We start from the raw sequence: 7,456 nt of genomic DNA, 5'->3' as shown, positions 1-7,456 counted from the left end.
AAAGATGCTTTTATCTCTAAGTATTTTCCTCCCGCTAAGATCATCTCTTTTAGAAATGATATTATGAATTTTAAGAAACTTGATCATGAACATGTTGCACAAGCTTGGGAGAGAATGAAACTAATGATACGTAATTGCCCCACTCATGGTTTAAATTTGTGGATGATTATACAAAATTTTTATGCCGGATTGAATTTTGCTTCTAGAAATCTTTTAGATTCGGCCGCGGGAGGCACTTTTATGGAAATCACTTTAGGAGAAGCCACTAAACTCCTAGATAATATTATGGTTAATTATTCTCAATGAAATACTGAAAGATCTACTAATAAAAAGGTGCATGCGATAGAAGAAATTAATGTTTTGAGTGGAAAGATGGATGAACTTATGAATTATTTGCTAATAAGAGTGTTTCTTCTAATCCTAATGATATGCCCTTGTCTACTTTGATTGAGAATAATAATGAATCTATGGATGTGAATTTTGTTGGTAGGAACAATTTTGGTAACAACGCGTATAGAGGAAATTTCAATCCTAGGCCTTATCCTAGTAATCCGTCTAATAATTATGGTAATTCCTACAACAATTCTTATCGAAATTATAATAATATGCCCTCTGATTTTGAATCTAATATTAAATAATTTATTACTTCGCAAAAGAATTTCAATGCTTTGAGTGAAGAAAAATTGCTTAAGATTGATGATTTGGCTAGGAACGTTGATAGAACTACTCTTGATGTTGATTCTTTGAAACTTAGATCTATTCCACCTAAGCATGATGTCGATGAGTCTCTCAAAGCCATGTGAATTTCCATTAATGAGTGCAAAGAAAGAACCGCTAGGATGCGTGCTAAGAAAGATGCCTTTATAAGAGAGTATTCTTCTAGTTGCTATGAAAATAAAGATGAAGATCTAAAAGTTATTGATGTGTCCCCTATTAAATATTTGTTTTGCAATATGAATCTTGATAATGATGGGACTGAATATGATCCACCTTTACCTAGAAGGCGTTCCAAGAATTCGGAATTTTTTGATCTTGATGCTAAAATTGATAAAAGTGGGATTGAGGAAATTAAAACCCTAGATGTTGCTAAACCCACTATTATGGATTTCAAGGAATTTAACTATGAAAATTGCTCTTTGATTGATTGTATTTCCTTGTTACAATCCGTGCTAAATTCTCCCCATGCTTATAGTCAAAATAAAGTGTTTACTAAACATATCGTTGATGCCTTGATGCAATCTTATGAAGAAAAACTTGAATTGGAAGTTTCTATCCCTAGAAAGCTTTATGATGAGTGGGAACCAACTATTAAAATTAAAATTAAAGATCATTAATGCTATGCTTTATGTGATTTGGGTGCTAGTGTTTCCACGATTCCAAAGACTTTGTGTGATTTGTTAGGTTTCCGTGATTTTGATGATTGCTCTTTAAACTTGCACCTTGCAGATTCCACTATTAAGAAACCTATGGGAAGAATTAATGATGTTCTTATTGTTGCAAATAGGAATTATGTGCCTATAGATTTTATTGTTCTTGACATAGATTGCAATCCTTCATGTCCTATTATTCTTGGTAGACCTTTCCTTAGAACGATTGGTTCAATTATTGATATGAAGGAAGGAAATATTAGATTCCAATTTCCATTAAGGAAAGGCATGGAACACTTTCCTAGAAAGAAAATTAAACTACCTTATGAATCTATTATGAGAGCCACTTATGGATTGCCTACCAAAGATGGCAATACCTAGATCTATCCTTGCTTGTTATGCCTAGCTAGGGGGTTAAACGATAGCGCTTGTTGGGAGGCAACCCAATTTTATTTTTATTCCTTGCTTTTTGCTCCTGTTTAGTAATAAATAATTATCTAGCCTCTGTTTTGGTTGTGTTTTTTTGTGTTTAATTAGTGTTTGTGCCAAGTAGAACCGTTGGGAAGACTTGGGGAAAGTCTTGTTACACTTGCTGTAAAAAACAGAAACTTTAGCGCTCACGAGAACTGCTGTCATTTTTATTTGGAAAGTTTTATTTAGTTAATTCTCTTTTCAGATGATTAATAGATAAATTCCTCACGTCCAGCAATTTATTTTAGAATTTTTGGAGTTCCAGATCTTTTGCTAGCTACATATTACTACAGACTGTTCTGTTTTTGACAGATTCTGTTTTTCGTGTGTTGTTTGCTTATTTTGATGAATCTATGGCTAGTAAAATAGTTTATAAACCATATAGAAGTTGTAATACAGTAGGTATAACACCAATATAAATAAAGAATGAGTTCATTACAGTACCTTGAAGTGGTATTTTGTTTTCTTTCGCTAATGGAGCTCACGAGATTTTCTACTTTAAGTTTTGTGTTGTGAAGTTTTCAAGTTTTGGGTAAAGATTTGATGGATTATGGACCAAGGAGTGGCAAGAGCCTAAGCTTGGGGATGCCCATGGAACCCCCAATATAATCTAAGGACACCTAAAAGCCAAAGCTTGGGGATGCCCCGGAAGGCATCCCCTCTTTCATCTACTTATATCGATAACTTTACTTGGAGCTATATTTTTATTCGCCACATGATATGTGTTTTGCTTGGAGCATCTTGTATGATTTGAGTCTTTATTTGTTAGTTTACCACAATCATCATTGCTGTACACACCTTTTGAGAGAGCCATACATAATTTGGAATTTGTTAGAATACTCTATGTGCTTCGCTTATATCTTTTGTGTTATATATTTTTGCTCTAGTACTTCACTTATATCTTTTAGAGCACGGTGGTGGATTTGTTATATAGAAACTATTGATCTCTCATGCTTCACTTATATTATTTTGAGAGTCTTAAATAGCATGGTAATTTTCTTAAAATCCTAATATGCTAGGTATTCAAAGTTAGTAAAATTTTCTTAAGAGTGTTTTGAATACTAAGAGAAGTTTGATGCTTGATGATTGTTTTGAGATATGGAGGTAATAATATCAAAGTCGTGCTAGTTGAGTAGTTGTGAAATTGAGAAATGCTTGTGTTGAAGTTTGCAAGTCTCATAGCATGCACGTATGGTAAACGTTGTGTAACAAATTTGAAACATGAGGTGTTATTTGATTGTCTTCCTTATGAGTGGCGGTCAGGGACGAGCGATGGTCTTTTCCTACCAATATGTCCCCCTAGGAGCATGCGCGTAGTACCGAGGTTTTTGATGACTTGTAGATTTTTGCAATAAGTATGTGAGTTCTTTATGACTAATGTTGAGTCCATGGATTATACGCACTCTCACCCTTCAATCCTTGCTAGCCTCTTCGGTACCGTGCATTGCCCTTTCTCACATTGAGAGTTGGCGCAAACTTCGCCGGTGCATCCAAACCCCGTGATATGATACACTCTTTCACACATGAACCTTCTTATATCTTTCTCAAAAGAGCCACCATACCTACCTATTATGGCATTTCCATAGCCATTCCGAGATATATTGCCATGCAACTTTCCACCATTCCGCTCATCATGACACATTCATCATTGCAATATTGCTTAGCATAATCATGTAGTTGACATAGTATTTGTGGCAAGGCCATCATTCATAATTCTTTCATACATGTCACTCTTGGTCCATTGCATATCCCGATACACCGCCGGAGGCATTCATATAGAGTCATACTTTGTTCTAGTATCAAGTTGTAATCATTGAGTTGTAAATAAATAGAAGTGTGATCATCATCATTAATAGAGCATTGTCCCAATATATATATATATATATATATATATATATATATATATATATATATATAGTGATGCTATTCATCATCCAGTGTGTAGAATAAGTTATTTTTCATCCGAGGTAATCTTACAATCGCTTCGTAAATAAATTACGTTTGAAATACAAATAGTTACATTCATATTGATTCATTACGTAAAATTTGGTATAAGAAAATAAAAAATAGGTTATAAGACCAGAAATATCCCATTTTATGTTTGTTTTTACGTTCGTAATTTTACATAACATAAAATATTCTTTTTACGGCGAGTATATATTTTCTTACGTTCTCTTTTAACGTATGCAATAAGACAGAATTTACAAAACCTAAAAATACAGTGCATTTTAGTATAGAGAGGGGGTGAAGAATAACTATTCCTCACCTAGGGTGACGAATAGCGCGACCCTATATCCACACTTGTGCTTCAAAGTAGCACCATAATCTTCATGATAGAGAGTCTCTTGTTTTGTCACTTTCATATACTAGTGGGAATTTTTCATTATAAAACTTGGCTTGTATATTCCAACAATGGGCCTCCTCAAGTGCCCTAGGTCTTCGTGAGCAAGCAAGTTGGATGCACACCCACTTAGTTTCTTTTGTTGAGCTTTCATACATTTATAGCTCCAGTGCATCCGTTGCATGGCAATCCCTACTCCTTGCATTAACATCAATCGGTGGGCATCTCCATAGCCCGTTGATTAGCCTCGTTGATGTGAGACCTTCTCCTCTTTGTCTTCTCCACATAACCCCCCTCATTATATTCTATTCCACCCATAGTGCTATGTCCATGGCTCGCGCTCATATATTGCATGAAAGTTTATAGGTTTGAGATTACTAAAGTATGAAACAATTGCTTGGCTTGTCATCGGGGTTGTGCATGATGAGAGCATTCTTGTGTGACGAAAATGGAGCATGACTAAACTATATGATTTTGTAGGGATGAACTTTCTTTCGCCATGTTATTTTGAGAAGACATAATTTCTTAGTTAGTATGCTTGAAGTATTATTATTTTTATGTCAATATGAACTTTTGTCTTGAATCTTTCGGATCTGAATATTCATACCACAATTAAGAAGAATTACATTAAAATTATGCCAAGTAGCACTCCACATAAAAAAATTTGTTTTTATCATTTACCTACTCAAGGACGAGCAGGAATTAAGCTTGGGGATGCTTGATACGTCTCCAACGTATCTATAATTTTTGATTCCTCCATGCTATATTATCTACTGTTTTGGACATTATTGGGCTTTATTATCCACTTTTATATTATTTTTGGGACTAACCTATTAACCGGAGGCCCAGCCCAGAATTGTTATTTTTTGCCTGTTTTAGGGTTTCGAAGAAAAGGAATATCAAATGGACTCCAAACGGAATGAAACCTTCAGGAACGTGATTTTCTAAACGAACAAGACCCAGGAGACTTGGACCCTACGTCAAGACACAAAAGAGGAGGCCACGAGGTAGGGGGGCGCGCCTACCCCCTAGGCACGCCCTCCACCCTCGTGGGCCCCCTGTTGCTCCACCGACGTACTCCTTCCTCCTATATATACCTACGTACCCCCAAACGATCAGATATGGAGCCAAAACCCTAATTCCACCGCCGCAACTTTCTGTATCCACGAGATCTCATCTTGGGGCCTGTTTCGGAGCTCCGCCGGAGGGGGCATCGATCACGGAGGGCTTCTCAACACCATAGCCTCTCCGATGAAGTGTGAGTAGTTCACCTCAGACCTATGGGTCCATAGTTATTACCTAGATATTCTCATAACTATGCTCAATTCTATCAATTGCTCAACAGTAATTTGTTCACCCACCGTAGAATACTTATGCTCTCGAGAGAAGCCACTAGTGAAACCTATGCCCCCCGGGTCTATCTTCATCATATTAATCTCCTACTGCTTAGTTATTTCCTTTGCTTTTTTACTTTGCCTTTATTTTACTTTGCATCATTATCACAAAAATACCAAAAATATTATCTTTATCATATCTATCAGATCTCACTCTCGTAAGTGGCCGTGTAGCGATTGACAACCCCTATTCGCGTTGGTTGCGAGGATTTATTTGTTTTGTGCAGGTACAAGGGACTCGCACGTAGCCTCCTACTGGATTGATACCTTGGTTCTCAAAAACTGAGGGAAATACTTACGCTACTTTGCTGCATCATCCCTTCCTCTTCAGGGAAAACCAGGGGACAGACCAGCCCCTATTCGGACTCACCCTTAGGGGCTGGTCTGTCCCCTTCCTTCCTATTCGGACTCCCCTAGGGGGGGGGGCGTGCGCCACCTCCTGGCTGCTGCCCTCTCTCTTCCCTAAGGCTCACTAAGGCCCATTACTTCTCCGAGGGGTTCCGGTAACCCCTCCGGCACTCCGGTTTTATCTGAAACCACCCGAAACACTTCCCGTGTCCGAATGTAACCTTCCAATATATCAATCTTTATGTATCAACCATTTCGAGACTCGTCGTCATGTCTGTGATCTCATCCGGGACTCCGAACAATCTTCGGTACATCAAATCACATAACTCATAATACAAATCATCATCGAACGTTAAGCGTGCGGACCCTACGGGTTCGAGAACTATGTAGACATGACCGAGACACATCTCCGGTTAATAACCAATAGCAGAACCTGGATGCTCAGATTGGCTCCTACATATTCTACGAAGATCTTTATTAGTAAAACCGCATGACAACATACGTTGTTCCCTTTGTCATCGGTATGTACTTGCCCGAGATTCGATCGTTGGTATCATCATACCTAGTTCAATCTCATTACCGCAAGTCTCTTTACTCGTTCCATAATGCATCATCCCGCAACTAACTCATTAGTCACATTGCTTGCAAGGCTTATAGTGATGTGCACTACCGAGAGGGCCCAAAGATACCTCTCCGATAGTCGGAGTGACAAATCCTAATCTCAATCTATGCCAACTCAACAAACACCATTGGAGACACCTATAGAGTATCTTTATAGTCACCCAGTTACGTTGTGACGTTTGATAGCACACAAGGTGTTCCTCCGGTATGCGGGAGTTGCATAATCTCATAGTCATAGGAGCATGTATAAGTCATGAAGAAAGCAATAGCAATAAAACTAAACGATCATAGTGCTAAGCTAACGGATGGGTCTTGTCCATCACATCATTACCTAATGATGTGATCCCGTTCATCAAATGACAACACATGTCCATGGCTACGAAACTTTGTTGGGGAACGTAGTAATATCAAAAAATTTCCTAGGCACACGCAAGATCATGGTGATGCATAGCAACAAGAGGGGAGAGTGTTGTCCACGTACCCTCGTAGACCGAAAGCGGAAGCGTTATAACAACACGGTTGATGTAGTCGTACGTCTTCACGGCCCGACCGATCAAGCACAGAAACTATGGCACCTCCGAGTTCTAGCACACGTTCAGCTCGATGACGATCCCCGGACTCCGATCTAGCAAAGTGTCGGGGAAGAGTTCCGTCAGCACAACGGCGTGGTGATGATCTTGATGTTCTACAGTCGCAGGGCTTCGCCTAAGCACCGCTACAATATTATCGAGGATTATGGTGGAGGGGGGCACCGCACACGGCTAAGAGATCTCAAGGATTAATTGTTGTGTCTAGAGGTGCCCCCTGCCCCCGTATATAAAGGAGCAAGGGGGAGGGGCGTCCGGCCAGGAGGAGGCGCGCCAGGGAGGAGTCCTACTCCTACCGGGAGTAGGACTCCCTCCTTTTTCCTTGTC

This window comes from Triticum dicoccoides, chromosome 5A, assembly GCF_002162155.2.
Source record: "Triticum dicoccoides isolate Atlit2015 ecotype Zavitan chromosome 5A, WEW_v2.0, whole genome shotgun sequence".
Lineage (NCBI taxonomy): Eukaryota > Viridiplantae > Streptophyta > Magnoliopsida > Poales > Poaceae > Triticum > Triticum dicoccoides.
This window is presented reverse-complemented; position numbering follows the sequence as displayed.